Source organism: Ochlerotatus camptorhynchus, unplaced genomic scaffold (genome assembly GCF_037179485.1).
Source record: "Ochlerotatus camptorhynchus isolate MF236.1 unplaced genomic scaffold, CSIRO-AGI_Acam_v1.1 ptg000323l, whole genome shotgun sequence".
NCBI classification, from domain to species: Eukaryota; Metazoa; Arthropoda; class Insecta; order Diptera; family Culicidae; genus Ochlerotatus; species Ochlerotatus camptorhynchus.
The window spans coordinates 1,782,986-1,807,337 of record NW_027040811.1 but is presented as its reverse complement, the minus strand read 5'-3'; the positions used below and the strand labels follow the sequence as shown (position 1 = coordinate 1,807,337).

The 24,352-nt window shown below is 35.0% G+C and overlaps 1 protein-coding gene across 5 annotated transcripts in view; it reads right to left on the bottom strand.

The window, feature by feature from the left end:
* jus (julius seizure) overlaps positions 1-24,352 on the bottom strand; it is a 452,703-nt gene that overhangs the window by 418,058 nt on the left and 10,293 nt on the right. For 2 of the 5 annotated variants that reach the window (XM_065229847.1, XM_065229848.1), the window contains exon 1: positions 20,094-20,269. The exons of 1 other annotated variant lie outside the window; for it this stretch is intronic. The gene's annotated coding sequence lies outside the window, so the exon portion shown is untranslated. Of the gene's footprint in view, positions 1-20,093; positions 20,339-24,352 lie in introns of those variants that run through there. 2 more of the 5 variants (XM_065229844.1, XM_065229846.1) reach the window with 2 other exon arrangements.

Below are 24,352 nucleotides of genomic sequence, written 5' to 3'. Positions count from 1 at the left end.
CTTTCAAAAGATCATTCAAATGGCTTAGGAACTCTTAAAAATGAAGACGGCACTTTTACTAAGTCTGTGGAAGAAACATTAGAAACAATGATGAAAACACACTTTCCATGTTCAATTACCAACATAAATGAAGACCAAAATACACGTGCAGCGCAAACTGGCTCTGGAAAAATCAGGACGGAAGTTCAGACACCAATGAATGAATCGACTGGGTTAGAGATTGCCAGGAAAGACGCTCGTAATCTGGCCAATAATTTTTTTACAGAAAAACGAGTCGAATGGGCGATTGATTCTTTTGCTCCTTTCAAATCACCAGGTAGGGACGGAATTTTTCCAGTACTACTTCAGAAAGGAAAAGAAACTTTGACACCCATTCTAACAGGCTTGTTTAGAGCAAGCTTAAGATTAAGTTATATTCCGATAACTTGGCGTCAAGTAAAGGTTATATTTATTCCGAAGGCTAATAAAAAGGATAAAACTTCTTCTAAATCCTTCAGGCCGATCAGTTTATCATCCATTATGCTAAAAATAATGGAGAAAATAATAGATCAGCATATAAAATCAACGTACTTGATTACAATTCCTTTGAGTAAATATCAGTTTGCATATCAAGCTGGTAAATCAACAGTAACAGCTCTTCACACGCTTGTTACAAAACTAGAAAAATCTTTTGAATCAAAAGAAATGTCACTAGCAGCATTCATTGATATTGAAGGAGCATTTGATAATGCATCTTATAACTCCATGAAAAACAATATGTTGAAGCGTGGATTCGACAAAAGCATCGTTAAGTGGATTAATGAGATGCTTTCTAAAAGAGAAATCTCAGCAAATCTTGGAAGCTCATCCATAACAGTTAGAGCTGTAAAAGGGTGTCCTCAAGGAGGTGTACTTTCACTTCTTTTATGGTCTTTAATTGTTGACGAACTTCTCAAAAACTTAGAAGCAAAGGGCTTCGAGATAATTGGCTTTGCTGATGACATAGTCATAATAGTACGAGGAAAATTTGATAATATCATTTCAAATAGAATGCAAACTGCTTTAAATTATGTTTCGTCGTGGTGCGCTAAAGAAGGGTTGAAAATAAACCCTTCTAAGACCACTATTGTACCGTTCACACGGAAAAGGAAATTTTCTATAAATAAGTTAAAATTGAAAGAAACCTCTTTAGAACTTTCACGAACAGTCAAGTATCTGGGAGTCATTCTTGACAGTAAACTTAACTGGAATTCACATATAGAGCAGGTTGTTAATAAGGCAATAAATGCTCTTTGGATAAGTAAAAAAACATTTGGTAGGAAATGGGGCCTAAAACCAAAAATGATCCACTGGATTTATTTGACGATTGTAAGACCCAGAATATCCTACGCATCATTAGTTTGGTGGCCGAAAACTAATGAAAAATCGGCTCAGAAGAAGCTGGGGAGACTGCAAAGACTAGCTACTCTCTCAATAACTGGTGCAATGAACAGCACACCGAGTATTTCACTAGATGCTCTACTTTATCTGATTCCGTTGCATCAATTTATCCAATTAGAAGCTGAAAGGAGCGCTTTAAGGATTCAACGAACAAAGTACTTCCTTGAAGGTGATCTTACAGGACACCTTAGCATTTAAAAAATGTTTGATATTGATTCTCTTGTATTAAAAAATGAAGACTGGATGGAGAAAAAATATAATTTCGATCGTTTATAGGGTAAATGTCGGCTTCGGCACCCATTGACTGTTTTCGGCAACCACAATTTAAACGATAATTTCACTATGATTTCCCATCAACACACTTCCCTGAATGTATCCAAACGATTCTTTAGTCTTTCAGCCTCAATCTGATTATATTTGTACGACCGAGCAATCCTATTATGCCAGATTTATCTTCAAATGAAGCATACGCACTACAAAAAGGGGCTGATTTCGAGTTGCCGATAATAGAACAGCTGGTTAACATGCAGTTCTAATGGGAAGGTTGCCGAAGAAAAAGAGGCTGCCGACAATAGTCACACTCACCTGAGAAGTTTGGAGCGTTGTAAAAACGCTTTCAACCCGTTTTGAAAAATTCTGTCGATTGGAATGGATAGAGAAGCAAGCAGCAGATGAATTTTAACAAACAGACACGTCATATATGTGCGTGACGCTGAAAAAATGCTAATAGAAGTGCGGACGCTGCTTAGATTGACGAGAATACGTAAATTCCCCTACAATGCAGCAGAATTTGATCGTAATGTTTGGGAAAGTGGGGGACCAAACATCAGTCCAGGTTCAACTGTTTTTTATACAGACGGTTCAAGATTGAACAACCGTGTGGGAGCAGGGGTAACTGGTCCAGGGATTGATATCTCAATATCCATGGGTTACTGGCCAACCGTGTTCCAAGCAGAAATTCAAGCAATTCTTGAATGCTCTGTAATATGCTTGCGCAGGGTGGAGGCGAACCAGCCCAAGGCTGAAAGCCTCCTTAATAAAGCTAAATAATAATAATAATGCTTGCGCAGGAATTATAAACATTCGAATATCTGCATTATGTCTGATAGTCAAGCAGCATTAAATGCTTTAAAATCAGCAACATGCAATTCCAAACTCGTATGGGAATGTGCAATGTCACTTCAGAAATTGGCCTGTCAAAACCAAGTAAACTTATATTGGGTTCCTGGCTTCTGTGGAATTGAAGGGAATAAAAAAGCCGATACGTTAGCCAGGCTAGGATCATCACAGCAATTCATAGGACCAGAACCATTCTGTGGAGTTTCTACTTGTTCTCTTAAAATGGAGTTCAAGAAATGGAAAAAAATGAAAGTGGAGACCAAATGGAACAACACTTCCATTGCTAGGCAGTCGAAACGGTTCATAATTCCGAACATTTCAATGACTAGCAAAATTCTTGAATTTTCAAAGAAAGATCTCAGTGTCTATACTGGTTTGATAACAGGACATTGTCCATGTAAATATCATTTGAAGCTAATAGGAAAACTTCAAGAAGATATGTGTCGATTCTGTGGTATAGAAAAGGAAGACTCTGAACACCTGCTATGCTCTTGTGCAGCAATCTTCAATAAAAGGCGTATTTTTCTGGATAAGGGGCTGGCAGAACCCTTTGATATTTGGAATGCAGGTCCCAGTAAAGTAGTACATTTCATTCGAAATGTAATACCTGGCTGGGAAAATGCTTTTGGTCAGTCTATGTCGGTCGCTTCACAAAATAGTGATACGACATAACTGATAAAGCAATATAAAAACGGGGAATATCACAATAGATCAAAGTAATGGTCGCAGTGATGAATACACCCAACACGGAAAAAAAAGTAGGAAATTTACCAAGCTGTCCAATGGAGGCAAGAGTTTTGTGCTAAATGGCTCGAGTTAGAGCCCATTTATGGTAAGCATAGACCAAAACAGAAAAAAATTCAATAACTCAGTAATATTTGAGATTTGATCATATGCTTAGAACAATTTTTTTACTTCAAATATGACCTTCTATCGCCCCTTAAATTATTGGCACTAAGGAACCGAACACCCTGTGTAACGCTTGGTTTTCATGACATTTTGTCTGATGCTTATTTGCCATTGATTTATTTGATTGATTTGAATAATTTTAATAATATGAATAATTTGATTATTTGATTAATTTGATTGATTTGAGTAATTTTAATAATATAATTATTTTGATTAATTTGATATATTTGATTTATTTGATTTATTTGTTTAATTTGTTAATTTGTTGTGTTAATTATTTTATTTGATTTATTTGATTTTTTTATTGATGCATTTGGTTTCTTTGATTTATTCGATTTATTTGATTTATTTGAATTATTTGATTGATTTGATTTATTTGAATTATTTGATTTATTGGATTTAGTTGATTTATTTGATTTATTTGATTTATTTGATCCAATTTATTTATTTGATTCATTTGATTCATTTAATTTATTTGAATTATTTGAATTATTTGATTAACTTGTTTAATTTGATTTATTTGACTAATTTGATTTATTTGATTTATTTGATTTATTTGATTTATTTAATTTATTAGATTTATTTTATGTATGAAGTTAATTTAGTTTATTTGATTTATTTGATTTTTGTTTTGGTTTTCTTAATTTATTTGAATCATATGATTTCTTGATTTTTTTATTGATGTGAAGGATTTGCTTTTTTTTAGTTATTAGATTTATTTGATTTATATGATTTATTTGGATTATTTGATGTATTTGATGTTTTTAATTTGTTCGGTTTATTAAATAGAGATAAAAATAATAATAAATAATTGTGTTCGGTTTATTTAATTCATTTGATTTTTTTTTGATTTTTTGATTTTTTTTTTTATTTATTTGATTTATTTGCTTTATTTGATTTATTTGACTAATTCAATTTATTTGATTTGTTTGATTTTTTTATTTGATTTTATTTATACATTTGAATTTTTTGATTAATTTGATTTTTTTATTAATTTTATTTGACATATATGACTAACTTGATTTTTTTTATTTATTTGATTGGTTTGATTCATTTGATTTATTTGACTAATTTGATAGATTTGACAAATTTGATTTATTTGATTAACTTGATTAATTTGATTAATTTGATTAATTTGATATATTTGAAAAATTTGATTTATTTAATTTATTTGATTTATTTGATTAACTTGATTAATTTGATTAATTAGATTAATTTGATTGATCTGATTTAATTGATTTATTTGATTTATTTGATGTATTTGATTTATTTGAATCATTTGATATATTTTATTTATTTGACCAATTCGATTTATTTGATTTGTTTGATTTTTTATTTATTCATTTGATTTTATTTATTCATTTGAATTTTTTGATTAATTTGATTTTTATTATTAATTTTATTTGACATATATGACTAATTTGATTTATTTGATTGATTTGATTTGTTTGATTTATTTGATTTATTTGACTAATTTGGTATATTTGACAAATTTGATTTATTTGATTTATTTGATTAATTTGACTAATTTGATAAATTTGATTTATCTGATTTAATTGATTTATTTGATTTATTTGATGTATTTGATTTATTTGATTCATTTGATATATTTTATTTATTTGATTTATTTTACTAATTTGATTTATTTAATGTATTTGATATAGTTGATCTATTGGATTGCAAATACATCAAGCATAATTTAATTTAATTGACTGATTTGATTTTTGTAGATTTTTTTTTATTTATTTGGATGATTTGCCTTTGTTTAGTAATAAGATTTATTGAATTTATTTGATTAATATGGATAATCTGATTTATTTGATTTATTGGATGTATTTAATTTGTTTGGTTTTTTTTTTTTATTATAGTCACTTTAACGCTCTTGGGTCATTCGTGACTTGTCCGGGGGTGAGATTTGAACTCGTGACTTCGGCGTGAGAGGTATGGATGCTAACCACTACACCGAGGTCACCCCACAATTTGTTTGTTTGGTCAATTTAATTCATTTGATTTTTTTGATTTTTTGATTTATTTGATTTATTTGCTTTATTTGATTTTTTTATATATTTTATTGGTATGAATTACATGATTTTTTTTTATTTATTTGGTTAATTTGATTTGATTTTTTTTTTGGTTTTCTTGAATTATATGAATTATATGATTCTTTTGATTTTTTTTTTATTTATTTGAGTCCGATAACTTTTTTTAATTATAAGAATTGTTTATTTTATATGATTTATTTAATTTATTTGATTTATTTAATTTATTTGATTTGTTTTATTTATTTGATTTATTTGATTTATTTGATGAGCTTGTTTTATTTGATTTATTTGACTAATTTGATGTATTTGATTTATTTGTTTTTTTTTTTATATATATTTGATTTTGTTTATTTATTTGAATTTTATGATTCATTTGATTTTGTTATTAATTTGATTTATTTGCTTTATTTGATTCATTTGACATATTGGACTGATTTGATTTATTTGATTTGTTTATTCGTTTTGATTGATTTTTATTTGATTTCGTTGATTTATTTGATATATTTAATTTATTTGATATATTTGACTAATAGGGTTTATTTGATTAATTTGATTAATTTGATGAATTTGAATAATTTAATTTATTTGATTTATTTTATTTATTTGATATGTTTTTGGTTTTCTTGATTTATTTGAACAATATGATTGTGTTTGATTTTATTTTTTTCATTTGATTTTATTTGATTTTTTATTTATAAGATTTATTTAATTTGTTTGATTTATTTGATGCATTTGGTTGATTTAATTTAATTGATTTATTTGATTTTTTAGTTTCTTAATTTATTTGTATCATATGATTTTTTTGATTTTCTTTTTATTTATTTGAGTGATTTGCCTTTTCAGGGTGTCTACTCAATCCAAGGAATCAAATTCCCTGAGTTTTCCAGGTTTTTCCAGGTCAGATGAAAAAAAATTCCAGGTGCATACAAATTAAACACATTATTATTTTATCTAATGATCCATCTGGAATCCCTTTTATGTACTTATTGATTTATGTTATTTTCGATTGTTCAAACTTGGGCGTTGGTACTTATAAGTCGGCACAGCAAAAACAGTTATTGAATATTACAGCAGAACAGATGCACATAGGTTGTTTAATATTAATTTGTACAATTTATGTTTAGTAAATGCACCAATAGTGGAGGTACTTTAGTGCAATGTGTTCCTATGGTAGCTTATAGAGTCTCCCTAAGCCGCTATAGAAGTACATTGTACTAACGTAATGTACCGCTATAGCGGCTTAGGGAGACTCTATAAGCCACCATAGGAACACATTGCACTAAAGTACCTCCACTATTGGTGCATTTATTCTACACATAATTTGCGAAAAGAAATTATATCCAACGGTGTAATATTATATTTGGTTTTTGCAATCACATTAGTTATTCATACAGTAGCATGCATTACGTCAATCAATATTAAATTATTTTTTGGTATTTGAGTAGTATTTTTTTAATTCAAGAATATAAATACAAGTAAGAAACCTTTCTATACTATTTCGATAAAACGATACATCAAAATTTGATAACAATATGCTTTCAAAAACAACATATCATTTTGATAATATGTTTGAGTTCAACTCTGTTTGGAAGATCAAGACAGAATAAATCATGGTTTCACATGTCTAAAATCTCTTAATGTCCGTTTGGACTATCTGATTGCTTGGTCTGACTTTGACCGCCGCTATAATGAAAAATCTGCTCGAATTTACTTTCGACACACTTTGTCGAACCCCCCTGGTTGCTGGTGTTCACACTGCTTGCACATGTCGAAAGAACTGCCAATTTAGATTTCAAAACAAAACTGGATCAGGAATCAAAAGTAAATACTTCCATCGTGAATTACCGGAAAATTGCTCTAGTTTTGGCAGACGTATTTGCTTTTATTATTTTAAATAAAATGAGGAAGAGAAGGTGAACTTTGTGGAGTAGGAAATGGTTGCTCAGGAGGAACACCGGCAAGGATCTGGCTCATCTTGTCCATCAAGAGTTGCGATATGAAGATGAAAATGGATTTCAAAACTTCGCCAGGATGTCGATACCAACTTTAGACAAGCTAGTGGGAAAAGTTCTCACTAGATATACAAGATTCCTTGAGTTCTGAAAATTTCTGTTTACAACTCAATTCTGCAAGGTCTTCAAACCTTCTGACGTCCGTGAAGTTTTGTTTCTGTTCTCCGGTAAAATTTCTTTAATGATCAACAATCTTTCCTTACAATCTGCTAATTTCTCGGTAGTTCTACAGATTTCTTTGAAGTTCTGTGTGTTCTTCAGAAGTTCTGCAAATTTTCCTAAAAATCTACAAAGTTCCTGAATCCCTGAAGATTTAAGATCCTCGAAGATCAACAATTATCTCTGATGTTCACAAAATTTCTAATAATCTACAAACTTCTTGACAGTTCTGTAATTTTCTCTGCAGATTTTCATGATTCAATGAATATCTGCAAATATCTCTGAACATCTATACAATTTTCTAAAGAATTAAAAGAAATTTTTGAAGTTTTTGGAAGTATTCTGAAGTTTTTTCTAATTTTACTGCAGCTGTGCAAATATCTCTAAAGATCAGCGAACTTACCTGAAGTTCTGTAAATGTCTTTCAAAATCCAAGAACCGCAGTAAAATTCTGAAAATTTATTTAAACATCTGCTAATTTTTCAGTAGATTTACGATCTATCCTCTGAACTTTTCTGAAGATCCTAAAATTTATTTCAAATTCTGTAAAGTTTTCTGAAGTACTGTATTTCTGCTCTAAAGATCTGACCTGAAGTTCAATAAATTTCACAGTAGATCTCCGAACTTTTCTAAAGGTCTTTAAATTTCTTTGTGGATTCTTGATCTAAAGATCGGCGAACTTCCCGAAGATCTGTGAGTTTTGCTGAAGTTTTGCAAATTTTTCTAAAAACGTACGAACTTTCTGACGTTCTACAGACTTCTCTTAAGGTCTACGGACTTCTCTGAAGTTCTTTAGATCTACACAGCTAAAAAAAAGTAGTGTAAATTTCCGTTACTATGATGCACATAAATGGAGCGTCATATATCATACAAGTTTAGATTATAGATCGTGTAAATTTATGAGACATGTCATGTAATATCCCATATATTGTATGCAACTGTCCACTTTTGTTTGCAACATTTCTTGCAAGTTGCTAGTTTACGTGAAAAGGAAGTTTACATGTATGAATGTTTGCATGCATGGATGTTTACATCGCCAGTAAAATTCAGAATTTTTTGGTGTGTATCTATTTCCGACTTCCATGGAGTTCTGCAAAATATTGTACTTTTGTACTTCGCTGCGATTTGTTTTTGGAATTGAGGTGTTTTTCTGACATTTAACGAATTTTTCTAAAGATCTCACATTTGTGTGAAAATGTGAAACTTTCTGTCAAATTCCTGCAAATTTCTTTAAAGTTCTGTAAAGTTGTCTTAAGCTCCGTAGCTCTATTCCCAAGATCTACAAATAAAAACTTGAGGCTCAATAAATTTCTCAGTAGATCTGAAAACTTCTCTGATGTTTTGTAAATTCCTCTCGGGTTACCATGAAGATTTGAAAATTTCGTTGAAGATTACCTCAAGTTGTCAAAATTTATCTGAAAATATTTGAGCTTCTTTGAAGTTTTAAATGTCTCTCTCAAGATCTAAAAATTTTCCTGAAATCGTGTAAATATTTTTTTTTTTAACCGTTGAACTTCCCTGAAGTTTTGCAATTTTTACTGAAGAGCCATTAACATTTCTGAGATTCTTGTGATTTTTTTCAGAAATCCTGTAATTTTTTTCAAAGTTTTGTAACTTTGTTCTGAAGATCTACGAACTTTTCTGATGTTGAATAATGTTTCGAGGATCTCCAAACTTCTGTGAAATACTTTATATTTTACTGTAGATTCTTGGACTTGCCTGTAGTTATGCAAATTTCCGTGAAGATTTATTATTTCGCTTATAGTTTTACAAATTGATTTGAAATTATTTTTGCTTGCTTGAAGTTTTGAAAATTTCTTTGAACATTTATCTGAAGATCTACGACCTTTCTTGTGATGTTGTTTTTTATGAATTTCTGTTAATTACTTTTAATTTGTTTGTAGTTCTGTTCTCAATATCTACGAACTACTCTGAAGCTCAACAAATTTACAGTAGATCTCCGACCCTCTCTGAAGCTCAAAAAAAAATCCATGTAGGTTCTCAGACCTGCTGTCTGGCATGCTTATTCTTATACAATACATGCTTCGTATGCTTCCTTTTGCCAGTCTCTCTTTTTCGACTGTTTTTTTTTTTTTTCTTTATTAAAGTGAAAGTCTCTTGGGCTGGTTCGTCTCTGCTGCGACTGTTTCCTTTTTACGACGATTTTGATCCTCCACATACAAATCAGCGAAGAGCGAGCGTGACAAGACTCTCTGAATGAACTTGTCTTGTTCGCACACGTTGTCTTAGATGTCAGATGCTTGTCAAATCCAGTGTCCTTAAGAAACGTTTCGAGAAACTGAACGAAAAAACTTCTATTGAATTACGAATAAAGTGGTAATTGGGAAATTCCCTGAGTGGAACCAAAGTTCCCTGAATATTCCAGGTTTTTCCAGAAAAAATAAAATTCCCTGTAAATTCCTGGTTTTCCAGGTTTTTCCAGGTAGTAGACACCCTGCTTTTTCTTTAGTTATTAGATTGATTTAATTTATTTGATTTATTTGGATAATTTGATTTTTTCGATTTATTTGATGTTTTTGATTTGTTTGGTTTATTTGATTTATTTGATTTATTTGATTAATTTACTTTATTTGATTTTGTTTTTTTGATATATTTTAGTGGTATGAATTATTTGTTTTTTTTTTATTTGATTTATTTGACTTATTTGATTTATTCGGTTAATTTGATTCAATTAATTTTTTTTTTGGTTTTCTTGATTTATATGAGTTATTTTATTTTTTTTTTTGATTTTTTTTTTTTTATTTATTTGAGGCAGATAACTTTTTTTAATTGTTAGATTTATTTAATTAATATGATTTATTTAATTTATTTGGTTAATATGATTTATTTGATGTATTTGATTTATTTGTTTTATTTGATTTGTTTTATTTATTTTATTTGTTTGATTTTCTTGTTTTATTTGATTTATTTGACTAATTTGATATATATGATTAATTTTTTTTTATTTATTTGATTATGTGGTTAATTTGATATTTTTTATTCGTTTGATTTATTTGCTTTATTTGACATATATGACTAATTTGATTTTTTTGATTTGTTTGATTTATTTGATTATTTTGATATATTTAACATATTAGATATATTTGACTAATTTGGTTTATTGGATTAATTTGATTCATTTGATTTATCTGATTGATTTAATTTATTTGATTTATTTGATTTATTTAATTGATTTTTTTAGTTTTCTTGATTTATATGAATTATATGATTTTTTTGATTTTTTTTTATTCATTTGAGCCAGATAACTTTTCTTAATTATTAGATTTATTTAATTTATTTGATTTATTTAATTAGTTTGGTTAATTTGATTTATTAAATGTACTTGAATTGTTTGGTTTATATAATTTATTTGATTCATTTGATTAATTTATTTTTTTTTTATTTATTTGCTTTATTTGATTTTGTTTTGTAGTATTTTTGATTTGTATGAATTATTTGATTTATTTGATTTATTTGATTTATTCGATTTATTCTATAAATTTAAAAAAATGTTATAATTTTTTTAAATTTTATGAATTTTATTAAATTTCATTAATTATAGTAATTTTATTAATTTTAGTAATTTTATTACTTTTATTTATTTTATTAATTATATTAGTTTTATTAATTTTATTAATTTTATTTAATTTAAATGTACCCTTTAAAAAATAACAATGTATCATGTTCTGTTATTAAATGCTGAGTATTTTATGAACATAATAAAACAGCCTTAAATTATGAGATTCTATTGAATAAAAGCGGCCTAGCTTTTCCGAATCATTGATTTAAAACATTTATCCATTGAAACGCAAATTAACTTGAAAATGGTTAACATCCTAATCCCAAATAAAAAAAAATAGGGTAACAGAACGAATTACCATGCAATACATATAATTTGAGGTTTTAATTTTTAAGAAAAATATTACTAAAAATAATTCTTCTATTCCAAAAGAGTTTTAAAGAAATCTTTAAGGTAGTTCCAATTGAAATTCCAAGGGAATTGAGTTTTGAATCACTCGGAATTCCAACAAAATTTTGAGGAAAATTTCTAAGGAACTCTGAGGAGGAGTACTCCAAGAATTTTCCGGTGATAATTTTTAGAAAATAGAGTTCCTAGGAAATTATGAGGAGCATTTCATAGAATTAATGGGAATTCCGAGCAAAACTAAAAAGGAATTCCTATGATACTTCCATGGTAAATTCAGGAGAATACTAAGTGAATGCTGAGGAGAACTGCAAGTGATTTTTTCAGGAGTATTTTTCGGGGAATTTCTAGAATTATCAATAATATGAAGACCATTGTGAATTCAGAGAGTGTTCTGCAGAAGATTTTCAAGAGTATTATCTAATCTAATCTAATCTAATCTAATAAAAAACGCAGCCAGTACGAGAAAGCATCCTGGAAAATGAAGGTTAGATGAGGTCTAATCATTTTTCTTGTCTAATTGATGTTTACAGTATATCTGAGATATAATAGAAACATCAATACGGCCAGGCCTACTGCGTTGTATTTGCCGCAAATATTATTCTTGGAAATGAATTGCTTGTTGAGCAGAAAAGCGAACCACTTTTTGATTCACCGATTTGTTTGCACTTTCCCTTCTATTCTGTGATTCCATGCTTCACACGGCAATTTCCTTCCGTAGATCGTCCTTGGTCGGTTTTGAACTTTTCTTTAGTATATCCTGATTATAGCACTTTTTGCTCGTTTTCACGCTATTAAAACGACAATAATCAGAATCAGATCCTCCACATTTCTGGTCTGCCAGATTCTCTCGAACTACTACCAGTGATCGATGTTGTCTTAAACACCGGAGGGAAAACACGACACCAGAACTATTCGCAAACTTTATCAATTTAATGAGATCATCGCTATAAATCTTCATTTTTCAAGTATTACACAACCGAAAAAGAGTTTTTAGACGGAAAACACACAGACAAGCTAGTAAAAATCGTGACAGGAGCGCAAGAAACTCAACCATTCGCGAGCAGAACCTCCTTAGATCTTTTTTTTCAGAAGATTTTCAAGAGTATTACGGATAAAATACACTGCCGACCATAAGTTTGGGGTCACCCTTTAAAAACCATGTAAATGTTTTATGCTCATATCTCTGTTATTTTACGACCGATTTTCAATCTTTATAGGTTATTTGAAAGGTGTTGATTGAAATTTTGTTCATATTTAACTGGTTCAATAAATTTTAGAATTTTCGTATGCAAAAATTTCTCTAAAAGTTACAACATTTTTCAAAATGCACAGAGAACATCCATGACTCATTTTGTCAGAATTATGGAATTTCTCTAAGTGGGTCGCAGTCAACCGCAATTTGAGAACCGCTGCTTTATGGTGTTTCACGTGCTAGCAACATGAACGGTGAAAGCTCAGCTTGTCACGACAGTTACTGACTGATGATGCGGCCATAACTATCATAGCAGTGAGCATAGTGCTCCATAATATTGGTCATTTAGAGGTGTGGCGGCACACGGTCGCCTATGTAATATGACCGCCTGTGCAGGGGAAGTGGGGAATGTTGTAGTTCATAATGCAAATCTAAAATTAATTTTTTACCCATGCGAGGTGTGGGCCAACGGTGGGGGTACAATTTAAATATATTCCGAAATGTATGAATAGTCAAGGTGGCCAGTGATTTTTCGTTTAAAAATGTCTGGCTCTTTCCCACTACAAATCTAAAAAATCCTGGTTTTCCATATTAAGCAACAGCTGCGCAGGGGGTATAGTGGTAAGCGTGATTACCTCTCACCCCAGCAGGCCTGGGTTCAATCCCAGTCGGCGGCAGATCGAAGGAAAACAAACCAAAGGAAAAAAAATATTCTAAAAGAAATGATAATGTTTTGATTAATTATGTCCGTTGTACAGTTATCCCACAGTTTTTGGTCAGCTGGAAATACTCAATTTGTATTTTGAAAAATCAATTTGTATCACATTTTAAGATCCAGGCCTCATCTTTTTAAAGCCCTATAATTTATCGAGAAACAGAGTCATTTGGCCTCATCACAGTGGACTCAATGGGTCACTAAACCAAATTTTAATTAGTAAGTGTTGCCACAGGAGTGTAAATCGCTCGTCGAAGGTTCGGACGTCTATATTGGCAAATCAAAGTTGGCACTCGTGGAGAATAGAAGAACTATGAGAGTGATGATGGTTTCAAAATTTTACACGGTGAGGTATACGAGTGCAATCTTTAAATGCTTTTATTTTGCAAATGGAGCATTTTATTTAAATCTGGTTAATGCTACGCTAGTAGAAAACTTAAGGACTACTTAATAGACACATAATATAGAAAAAATAATTTCTTTTCAGATTTTTATGTGTAGACATAGATTTCAGGTTTTCTACAACTGTAGCAGCAACCAGATTTAAATAAAATGCTCCATTTGCAAAATAAAAGCATTTTAAGATTGCATTTGTATACCTCACCGTGGAAAATTTTGAAACCATCATCACTTTCATAGTTCTTCTATTCTCCACGAGTGCCAACTTTGATTTGTCAATAGCAAACACCAGATTTGCTTTGGGTTAGCTTTTAGCTAGAAGAGTTTTATTTTTAGTTAATTTTAAGGTACAAAGTCGTTATTTCGCTTACAGATTTAAGTCTTTTTAACGCGTTCGATTCACTCTGTAGCCTGTATGTTTGTTGTTCGTTTAGGATCTATGTTTAGTTAATTTATAGTAATTAGTTCATAGGTAACTTCATTAGAATCTTAATTTACTTACAATCAAATTCAATATTATTAACAATTTCTATTATAACTTCTAGCATTGAGTATTAACTTTATATTTAGAATACATCTGACTATATTTTGTGCTATTGTCCACATTTAGCTTTTATTGTTCATTGCCCAGATTAACAGGTCAACTTAACGTCATCTTCTATACCATTTCGTTACATTCCGTGTCGAAGCGGCGCTGCAGCGCAAGATGTGTTTTGGATAGGTGAACATTTTCGCGAACATTCCCCGACCCGTATTGCTTGGGACTTCCATCAGCTATACCTCCTTCTGTTACTTCCAACACTGCCAGTTTGGTTACTGGCCGCCTGAACAAACCACTGCCAGTCTGCACATCAACGCATCGAACTATTCCATCCTTCCCTGGATGTGTCTTAAGAACCTTGCCCCGAACCCAGCTGTTCCGTATAGCTTCATCCATGACGATCACTAAATCTCCCGCTCGCACTGGTTTGACTTCGTTGAACAATTTCGTGCGGCGGCTGAGGGTAGGAAAGTATTCCCTAATCCACCTTATCCAAAACCTATCCAAACAAGCCTGAACGTGTCCCCAGTTGGTTCGAAGTGTAGCTGCAACGTCCACAGGACGTTTTGCTGGTTGTACGACGCCACTGGAACTTAACAGTAGAAAGTGGTTGGGAGTGAGAGCTTCCTCATGTTCTGCGCTTACCGGAACATACGTCAATGGCCTGGAGCTGACCATCGCTTCTACTTCGACCAATACAGTGCCAAAGGATTCCTCGTCCGGTTTCCTGGAGGTGGAAAGAGTGCCTAGACCAACCTTGACGGACCGAATTAAGCGTTCCCACGATCCACCCATGTGTGGGGCTGACGGTGGAATGAACCGCCACGACGTATTCCGGTTGGTGAAGGAGTTGGCCAATGAACTGTTGATTTGAGCCATCTCCCGCTTCAAATCGTTGCTTGCGCCCTGAAAGTTCGTGCCCTGATCGCTATAGATCTCTTGCGGAGCACCTCTTCGAGCGATAAACCATAATATTAATAAACGATAATATTAAGAACTGAATTAGGATTTTTTTTATAGATCTTGAACTTGATTACAAATGAGATCTAAGGAAAATTCTTGGAGACCACAAAACAAGAAAATATTTTAGCACTCTCTAGTCCGCAATAATATAAATCTTAAGAGCCTATGATTTTTTTTTCGGGATCCTAGATAGGTATATAAAAAAAATGATTTGAATTGTTTTCATCAGTCCTGACATTAAAAAAAAATCTGAAAAAAAGATTTTGAGGTCAAGGCGAAATTAGAAACATTTTGTTTAAAGAATTCTTCCTCGAAGAACAAGTTTTGGGGAGAAATTAAAAATATATAAAGTTCTGATTCCAAAGAAATGCTGAGGAGGTTTTCTAAAAAGAACTGGGAAAATTCTAATGTGACCATAATTCCAAGATAATTTTGCAAATAAGTCCTAAGGAATGCTCAGGGTCGAAGGAATGTAGGCCTTAACGGAAATGAAACACGCGTTGGTGCAAATGTGGCGAATGATACATTTAAAGTCTATCGAAAGCCTATTGATGAAAAACCATGAAGAAAGGGCTGTCAGATGGCATTATTTGGTGTAAAATTGCAATTTTTTCTAGCTACAGGTCTCCTCGGGGGCATCTCGGAGGTTCCGAGAGTGGCCACTGTGGTCAATGATCCATTTAAAGCCTATCGAAAGCCTATTCATGGAAACCCACGAAGAAATAGCTGTTGCTCGATATTGTTTGGTATAAACTTGCAATTGTCCTCTGCTAAAGCTTCCCCTGGGAGCATCCCGAAGATTCCAAGAGTGGCCAATGTGGTCAATGTCGCATTTAAAGCCTATCGAAAGCCTGTTCATGAAAAATCATGAACAGAGAGGTGTCGCTTGGCATGTTTTGGTATAAAAATGCAATTGTCCCCTACTACAGGTTCCCCCGGAGTATCCCGGAGGTTTCTAGAGCGGCCATTGTGGTCAATGATCCGTTGAATTGAAGCGAAGCTGTTCGATGCAAACTCGCGTTGTTGATTGACTCGGTTCATTTAAGCGCATCATTGTCGGGTGGTTTGTTTAATTTTTGAAAACGGGATGACATCTAGAGGCCGGAAATCGATGTCCGACGCCATTTTGTAATGCAAAATGGCGGTTTTCGATTTCAGAAAAAGTGTGGATTGAATGCTGATGCCGTCCCATCAATATGGGTATTTTTGGAAGCTGGGTGACGTCTAGAGATCGAAAATTGGTATGCGGTATTTTGAAATCCAAGATGGCGGCTTCCAGTTTGAAAAAATGTAAATTATGTCGAATACCCATCAATATACCGTGCCGATTCAAATTTCGGACACTTAAACTCGAATTTCGGACACTTTTAAAAGTTGATTATCTCGGTCGAATATGATCCACATGTCTTGTAAATTTTAAATTTTTTTGACTAGTGCCCTCCACGATCATCTAACATTATTACTTTGTTTCTAACTGGATGTAATATTTAATTAAAAATGAAAGCGTCCGAAATTTGAATCGTCCGAAATTTGAATCGGAACGGTAGGTATTTTTGGAAACAAAATGATTTCTAGAGAATGAAAATCGATATCCGACGCTATTTTGAAATCCAATATGGCGGCTTCCGATTTCAGAAAAAGTGGGAAATGCTGTCAAATACCCATCAATACAGCTTTCCCCCGAAGAACGCGTTACCCACTAAGTTCTACCCACCGCTTTGTCTCGGTGGGTTTTCAACCAAGCGCTCTGATTTTCTGTAAGTTACTATTTCTCCATTGACACTCGAACATGCAAAAAATCAGACCGACTGTTTGAAACCCCGCCGAGAAAAAGCGGTGGGTGCAGCTCACTGGGTAACGCGTTCTTCGGGAGATAGCTGTAGGGTATTATTGAAACTGGGTGACGTCTAAAGATCGGAAACCGATATCTGACGCCATTTTGAGTTCCAAGATGTCGGCTTCCGGTTTAAGAAAAGCCTGAAAAACTGTAAAATACCCATATTTTTCTGCAACCCGATGGTTTCAAATATTGATTTCCGGCATCTCGTTTCGAAAATACCCATATCTTAGGACATTTGACGCTTTTTTTTTCTGAAACCCGATGGCCGCCATCTTGGACTTGGACTTCATTTAATATAAAATAACAAATTATTGCTACATATACTCCGGATGCCATGCCTATCGGCAACCGATGTTGTCCGGATACTTTATTTTGATGCCTGATGACGCGACGCGCGACAAGTCGAATGAGCCCCGGATTGAAGTGAAAGGGAAAAAAAGCGAAGTCATTCATTGCGTCAATTGAAACAAGTCTTTGCTTCAAATGAAATGAATCGATGATCTTGATGCACGAAACAAGCGATAGACAAGTCATGTTTGACAGGAGTAATGTTCATCGTGACTCGATATCATTATATTGCTCCGATTCTGCGGAGGGTTCATTTTCTATTCTTGGTTTCGAAAATGCAGAACCCTGGCTGCAATGCCCTAAAAAGAATTGATTTTTGTAGGACACAGCTGGATCGAGTAGTCGCACCAATCAACTAGAAGTTCAAATTATGCCAGACGCAATTAGGTAAAATTTTGCAACAACTAACAACGTCTAGCGTCTACGGAAATGGATTTTTATCAACCCTCAGGATTCAAGGCTCAAGTCAGGAATGTGTCAACACCCAGTGGGAGCAGAATTTATATTAGGCCATAAATCATCGAAATACCCTTGTATTTCAGTAATTTTTGCTCAACTTGCAAAAACGCAACATCAAGCATTGAGAAACCACAAGTTTGCAACTCGATTTAAGGGGGTAGTACACTTTGAACGTCCAAAAAGTAAGGCATTTTCGTTAAGTTTTTTAAGCAATAAAACACTCAGGGAGGGCAAATATGTTATAACCCATTTATCCTTCGAACTACAATTTGTATTTTTTTGAACTCGATTGGCGTCTCCTCGTGGCCGGTGCACCAGGTCGCGCGGAAGTCGGAAAACGGCGTGGGAAAATACTCCTTTCCATGTGATCCTGGAACATAAATCGAACAAAAATCCTGATTAGTAATGAAATTTGGGTTAGAAAGTTGTGGCTTTAGGAAAAAAAAAGTCCATTTTTTCACCCTAAAAGTGCTTGCAAAATCGTGGATTAAAAATCCATTTTTGACAAAATCGAATATGTGGATATGTATTTCTAAACAGAATTTAATTCTGAACACGAAAACCTAGGCGATATCCAAATTTGATGATAACTGGTTTGAGTTATTTCCCACGCCAGTTTGAAAAACCCCGTTTCGAGATAAACGCGTTTAAAGATAAAAATGCTCTCTCAGCGCGCCGGTACATGTTTTAGGAAATCGCTTCGTAAAGCGGTAAGGAATATTTTGGCGAACTTGGAGTCTTTTCTTAGCTAAAGTATACATCCCAAGGAACATTTTAAGCCAAAAAAAAATTTTTTTTTTGAAAAATCAAAGTTTACTCCCCCCTTAAAATTTGAAATGAACAAACCATTCTCAAACTACACCGAGTAATTAAGTTGTTTGAAAATAGCAAAGTCAGTCATACCTATTAATAAGTTTCTGGGATTTTAGAAATATTTGCCGGAATTCGAATGAAATACCCTGATTTTCCAGGTTTTTCAGGTAGTCGACACCCTGTAAATATGCCGTGACTCAAGTGTAGAGATGCGCCGAATAGTGCTATTCAGCCCGGTGTTTGAAATTGTTTATAAATTGAAACACCGAAATGGCTTAACATCAATGATAGGAACTAACTAATTTTCCATAAAATTACAAAAATCCAACTTTTCTGAATTCCTGCAACTTATCTAAAGACAACCCGCGAATGAGAAACACTGCCTAAGGGCGTTTTAATTATCGCTAATAAATTTACGTCTGAAATCCTTGTATTGTTTCAGGGCTCTGCAAACTGTTCTGAGGTACGGAATCCAATTACAGCAATGATTTTTCGAGAATTGGGTTCATCCAACGTCGATTTCTCCTATACATATATTTCCTCCGTAGAATCCGTCGGAAACATCCATCAAGAATATTCCAATTCATTTATTTAAAAGATTCAAACGCGAAAGCTTTACGGAGCCGTGATATCTGTTGTATAGCTTCACATAATTTTCTTGAATTTAAATCTACTAAGATTAGCATTAGCATTAGCATCGAACAAGTTGCACAATATCGTAGGTGGTACGAATTAAAAACTATTAAGAGCAAGACGGATATCCCTCTCCAACAGTTAAGGATTGTCCTGGCCACGTCCTTGCAACTGGTAGGGATAGGAAAATTATGTTCGTCCAACATTTACTTAATATGACTTGAATCTAAATCTACCTAGATTGGATAAAATGTTGGTGGTGCACTTATAGTAGGAGCGGTTACATTTTATACATGTGGAAATGATTAGGAGAGCAGTTTATAAATGGACTTCCGTAGTCTCTTCCGAGATGGGTCTTCCTGATTGGATTCAACAACACCTCACTCCAAGAATGATACACAGAACAACTGCTCTTACTCACTCCCCCAGCACATTTAGCACGCCAAACAGCACTTCCATCAACAGAACGTGGTGTGAGGCGCACAGTGTCAAACAAGCGCAGAATTTATTTACACGAAACGACGACACGCGAGACACCGCCGAACTGGCGCGTTGGTCGTCACTCACTCGCATGCGAATAAATTCAGTCAAAACGGTCTTACCTTTGTCTCCTGGACTGACTGGCTCGTGGTGGGCTACAACGGATCCGGCTAATCACAGGCTTCCAGCAAGTCCCAGCTCCTGTGCTGTGTTTGGAGTGTGTTTACGAAAGTGATCGAAGCAAACCGTGCGCGGCGCCACTGGTGGTGCCGTTTCCCTAGCGATGACACTGCGGCACTGTCGTCATCCTGGCACACTTCCTATTGCCTCTTTCGAGCGGTGAAATTTCAACTTTTCCACTCCGGCACTCTCCCTTACAAACACACACGGCGGTATATTCTCGATCTTTTGTTGACACTGAACCGAGTGGAAAAATCGAAACAAAAATCGCACCAAATTGGTCACACACTACGCCCGGTGGTTGCTCATGGGCGTCGAGCAGGGGACGAGGGGGGGGGGGCTACCCGTTCTCTTGGGCGACACTGGTTTTGTTTGCTTCTTCACCACCACTTGATTCCGTCGCCAGGTGCTTGCTGCTCCACACACTGCCCGGCGGTATCGATTTCAGGCACTATTTTTCCTGCTCGCCAAAGAGCGAAAAACGGGGCCACCACAGGCACGGGAACGGCACCGAAAACAGAAAAAAAAAATACTCACGGAACCGAACGCACGAAACAAATGGAAAACAACAAAGAAATTCACCTCACTCACTTTTATGTGTGTTGGCTTCAGCAGCTCCCTCTAACGATCAAACTTCAAATCCAAAAGTCGGTTGCTCGCAGAAGGCGGTGCGGAAAATCCGAAACGCATTTTGCACGGGAAAATTCACTGGCAATCAACTCTCGTTTGGGTTGTGTGTATTTACTCGATTGCACTGCCACTGCACTGGGCGAAAAAATTCTGCTGCAACAACAAACAACGTAACACTAAAACCTAACAATTGCACAATTCGGGAACCGAAGAACCATCGAACCAACCAACACGGCGAGAAACGACGGCGGCGAACAAAAACAGAAAGAAACCCGAACTATCCGCAACTTCCGGATGCTGATATCCTTCTTGTGAGGTTCAAAAAATTACCTTTCTCAGGAGGAGGCTCTTGGATTGGTAGTAGGCTTCGGAACCCAACGACAACGTTGCTGGGCCGATGATGACACTTGGTGGAAAATTGCTTGGCTTGCTTTGATGGTGGCTCAAATCTGCGGCCGTCGTGACGGAGGGGATAATTTTCTGCGGAAAACACAACCGCCCGCGTGTCTGCAATAACCGAAATAATAAATAGAACTGACACACCGTTGCTAGTCGGGAACGGTCCGAAGCGCAGCACAGGCAGAGCGGAACAAGCGATTGCCGTCGTGGTTTCGGTCGTCGTGGTCGTCGTTGGTGCTACACCGTTTGCCTACATTGCCGCCATCACAGAGGAGCCGAAAATACTGCAGCATAGAATGATGTCTCCGGTTGCCTACACGCAGGCGCTCCACATGGACACACCACACGATCGCGAAATGCTGTGGTGGTACACGAAGCTCCCGAACGTGTGGGGTGGTTGGTTGATTGTGTGTAGTATGGTACTTTGGGAGCCGAACGCTATTTTTTTTCTTACGGGTGTGATTCAATTCCTAGCCTGCAAGTATGCTATGCTGGTTGTCAAAGCCTCGGAAGTCAGTGCTGCCAGATTGAATGAGGTCACGCTGAAGCTTATAAGCCACGATTGATTGGCGGAAGTCTTGATGATTTCTGAGGCACTAATCTCGCTAATCTCAGCAGCCGAGAGGCGTGCAGATCTGAAAATTTCAGTCGGTGCTTGCCTCCTTGCAGCAAAAAGTAAGTGGAATTTACAGTTGCTTACCAGGGACCTAGGTGCATCTACCTCTAAACTTTAGTTCCGATAGTTTTAAATATCTCTTAATTATTCTTAAGTATTTTTAGGTATTTTAAATCTAAACTTCATTTTCAACATAGTATCGTTAGTTCTATGGATGGTTGCTAGTGATGTGTTTGATGTTCGGGCGCATTAAAATTTAGTTGAAAGAGTATTGCTGCACATTCTATGCGATGAGAAATAATGTAATTGATACAAAAAAGCAACGCAAATTCACTTGAACAACTTTGCCGAAGACAGTAACCTTCTATCTTGTCATGATGTCAAGTTAAACAAGTAATTTTAAAACAAATGACACATTAGCGCCATACAGGGGGGGTCACTTAAATTCACAAAAATACAGGTTACTAATTAAGTGAGAAAAATTATCCACAATTTTTCTCAAATTTCTATTCAGGCTATGAGTAACTGCATGTATGAGAATTTGAGTGAAAACCGACGTAATTTTGATTAGATCAGTCGAGCATCAAATATACCTTATTCGTCAAAACAACTTGGATGAATATCTCAACAATATATTGATGTTAAATGTCATGTTATAGCAAACAATTGAATACAGTAATGACCGGATTTTGCCAGCCCCCGTTATTCAAAATCTTTTCAAATATTCTTCGAAATCCATGCGCTTTTTCAGTGGTCTTATTGCACCAAAGTATACTGTTCAATCAAGGACTTAATCACTGGGTTCAAAGTCGTCGGATAACGCGCACAGAAAGCACATAACACGCGAGTACTTTAACGGGGTAAAGTTGGACTGTATTTCACTGTTTGTTCTTAATTGTACAAATTGCAACACGCGACGTTGTACTTCAACAAACGACTGTTCCTGCATAAGGTTTATTGCGAACTAAATTATATAAAAATTCTAGGGAACTACACCACTGCGTGCGATGTTTTTTCTTATCGGTTTGCTACCTACACTCGGCCCTACCGTTGATCGTGAAGCGATCGATATGGTACGGGATAGATTGATAAGGGACATTGGGCAGAATAGGTCAACTATATCTCCTACTGTTCATCTAATCGGGTCACTCATGATCGAGTGAGTGATCTTGCAGTGGTATAGTTTTTTTCTAGGTAGAAACCCGTGAAAGTGGTGACCGGTGCGAACATATACCTTAAACAGTCATATTGAAGATCTTGAATGAAAAATATTTGAAATTACGGTTATGTGAGATTATTGAAGGATACAAGTCTGATGGGCGGAGGAGGGGCTGACAAAATCGGGAAATTACTGTATTACTTTTCATCATCGAATCCGAGAGTTGTCATGCTGCTAGTGGTGGCTAAATTTTGGGAAAATTTCTACCTTTTGTATTTATATATGTTTTTATACTATATGGAACAAAGTGCACAATTAATGATATTTTGAGCTCTCTGGTTATGAGTGCTATCAGAAGCAATACGATGCATTCAATTAGAAGCCAAATGCCGTCAGGTGTGAAGGACGGACAACCAGCAGATAGGCGGAACCGGAGCAAAAACGGATAGCAAAGGTTTTTCTCTAAGCGGAATAAAGACGCGACCGAACTCAAGCGAAACGTGTTTATTTGTATCAAAGTACAAGTGTGCAAAAAGAGAGAAAAAAGATAGTACTCAACGTGCATAGAAACAAAGGTAGTTAAATTCATTTTCTCCGTAGTTCCCTTTGGTAGCAAGGTATCGGTAGTAGCGAGGTGCTCATCATACTCCATCACTCCTCCTGGATGAACACCGAGTCTAGGGTTTCAGTCCAACTTGATCGATGAACTTCTGCATTGCTGTTGGTCCCAACGGCTTGGTTAGTGCATCAGCGACCATTTCGTTGGTCGGGCAGTACACCAATTTGACAACTTTCTGTTCAGACAGCTCCCGTATGTAGTGCTTCTTGGTGTCAATGTGTTTAACACGACCGTTAGTTCTCTCCGAGGTCGCAAAGCTGAGACACCCTTGGTTGTCCTCAAAGATGACCGTTGGTTGTCCTTCGGGTACTCCCAGCTCTGATAATAGCCGCCTTAGCCAAACATTTTCCTGGCAAGCGAGCGATAGAGAATTGTACTCGGCTTCGAGGGATGAAAGAGCCACAGAACTTTGACCCTTGCTCACCCAGCTTATCGGGCCGCTTCCAAAGAAAAAGATAAACCCGGTCGTAGATCTTCTTGTCCGGCGATATCCGGCCCAATCAGAATCGGAGAAGCCCTTGAGACGCCATCCTTCACCTGGTCCGAATTTCAATCACCAGTCATTCGTTGTGCTCAAATACTGCAGCACGCGTTTTGCTGCACCCCAATCCATGATGTTGGGCTCGGCGACTTTTCTCCCAAGCAATCCGACGCTCAAAGACAGATCTGGTCGTGCGTTCACGGCCAAGTATAACAACGCTCCTACGAGGCTCCGGTACAGCGTCGGATCATCGAACCTCTTACTGTCTTCGATAGCTGACGTATACCCAGGATCCAT